The sequence below is a fragment of the Hemitrygon akajei genome, chromosome 12 (assembly GCF_048418815.1).
Source record: "Hemitrygon akajei chromosome 12, sHemAka1.3, whole genome shotgun sequence".
In the NCBI taxonomy this organism is placed as follows: domain Eukaryota; kingdom Metazoa; phylum Chordata; class Chondrichthyes; order Myliobatiformes; family Dasyatidae; genus Hemitrygon; species Hemitrygon akajei.
Window position 1 is genome coordinate 17,607,229 of NC_133135.1, and position 2,478 is coordinate 17,609,706.

The window sequence follows — 2,478 nt, forward strand, 5'->3', positions numbered from 1 at the left end:
ATATATCACAAACAAGAACAAAATCTGCAGATGCTGGAAATCCAAGCAAAACCCACAATACTGGAGGAACTCAGCAGGCCAAGCAGCATCTACGAGAAGAGTCAACAGTTGACTTTTGGGGCCAAGACCCTTCATCCGTCCTGATGAAGGGTTTCAGCCCTAAACGTCGACTGTTTACTCTTTTTTCATAGAACCAGCCTGGCCTCCTGCATTCTGTATTACACATATATCTATATTTATATAAATACCTAGTGTGGTGACCAGAACAGCACATAATTCTCCAACTGAAGTCCGTCAAGACACAGGAGCAGAATTAAGCCATTCAGCCCATCGAGTCTGTTCCACCATTTTATCATGGCTGATCCCAGATCCCATTCAATTCCATATACCTGCCCTCTCACCTTGATGCCTCAGCCACTTAGGAAGCTATCAATTTCCGCTTTAAATATACCCACGGACTTGGCCTCCACTGCAGTCTGTGGCAGAGCGTTCCACAGATGGACCACTCTTCGGCTAAAAAAAAATTCCTCACTTCTGTTCTAAAAGGTCCCCCCCTCAGTTTTGAGGCCGTGTCCCCTAGTTCTGGATACCCCCACCAGAGGGAACATCTTCTCCCCATCTACTTTATCTAGACTTTCAACATTCAGTAAGCTTCATTGAGATACCCGTAATCTTTTAAATTCCAGAGTACAGGCCCAAAGCTGCCAACGCTCCTATGTTAACCCATTCATTCCTGGAATCATCCTTGTGAACCTCCTCTGGACTCTGTCTCAAAGACATCCTTTCTGAGATATGGGGCCCAAACCTTGACGATACTCCAAGTGCGTCCTGACTAGTGTCTATATTATAAAGCTTCAGCATTTTCTCGTTTTTATATTCTATTCTCCTTGACATAAATGCCAAAATTGCATTTGCCTTCTTTACCACAGACTCAACCTGTGAATGGAGTCTTGCATGGGGACTAAGTCCCTATGCACCTGTTTGAATTTTCTCCCCATTTAGATAATAGTCTGCACTATTGTTCCTTTTGCCGAAATGTATTATCATACATTTCCCCAACATTGCCAATTTTTTGCCCATTCTTCCAATTTGTCTCAGTCCTGCCAAAATCGCATTGCTTCCTCAGCACAACCAACCCCTCCACCTATCTTCGTATCATCCACAAACTTTGCCACAAAGCCATCAAATTCCACTATCTAAATCATTGACAAACAATGTGAAAAGTGGCAGCCCCAATACAGACCCCTGAGGAACACTAGTCACCAGCAGCCAACCAACAGGCCCCCTTTATTCCCACTCACTGCCTCCTGCCTGTCAACTATTCCTCTATCCATGCCAGTATCTTTCCTGTAACACCATAGGATTTTATCTTGTTAAGCAGCCTTATGTAAGGCACTATCAGATGCCTTCTGAAAATCTAAGTAAATGACACCCACTGCCTTTCCTTTGTCCACCCTTCATGTCACTTCCTTGAAAAATTCTAAGAGATTTGTCAGGCAAGACTTCCCTTTATAGAAACCATGCTGACTTTGACTTACTTTATCATTCATCTCCAAGTACCCCGAAACCTCATCCTTAATAATGAACTCTAACGTTTTCCCTACCACTGAGGTTAGGCTAACTGACCTATAATTTCCTCTCTTTTGTCTTCCTCCCTTCTTAAAAGTGGAGTGACATTTTTAATAGATAAGTCTGACCAATAATTTGTAAAATCACAACATAACTTTCCAACTTTTATATTCTCTGCCCAGATCGATGAAGGCAAACATGCCAATAAGGTGTCGCTCAAGGAAGGAACATAAGGTTTCCATCCCAAGGGCAGCCCCATTCCAGCACAAGAGGAGGCAATGGACCAATATATCAGATTGGGTATAGGGAATGCAATCAAAATGTCTGGCCACTCGGATGTTCTGCTTTTGGTGGATGGATCGGAGGCTCCAGCTTGTTTTGGATCCCATGAGGGTTTACATTCTGCTCTGCCACTGTCAATCTTCCAATCATCTCCTTAAAAAAAATCAAACCAGTGAGGCAGGTTTCTCAGATAAAGCCATGCCAAGAGTCCCTGCCACCACAAGTTTTATCCTTTTGGAGTTTCCCCATCACTGAACAGCCTGCTGCCCTTGCTAAATACAGGAATTAAGCCTGGAGATTTTAAGTACCTCCTTTAGGTGATTGGAATTTTCCAGGCTGCATCTTTGGAGGGAAATGGACAGTGGACTTTTCAGAACTGAAAGACCTGTGGTCTTAAATTCTTGCTTCCAGAAGTATGACTCCCTGGCTCCATAATATCTTTCCCCTTTGAATAACACACACTTGCCATGGAAACATAAGACTTGATTAAGAATGTTTTGTCTCAGCAAAACTGAAACAGGCAGGCGCGGGATGAAGTGATCCATCCCGAGTTTCATAAACTTAGAAACACAAGTTTCACGGGGGAATAAAAGTTGAAAGAAAACAAATAGCTCTTGGCCAACACAG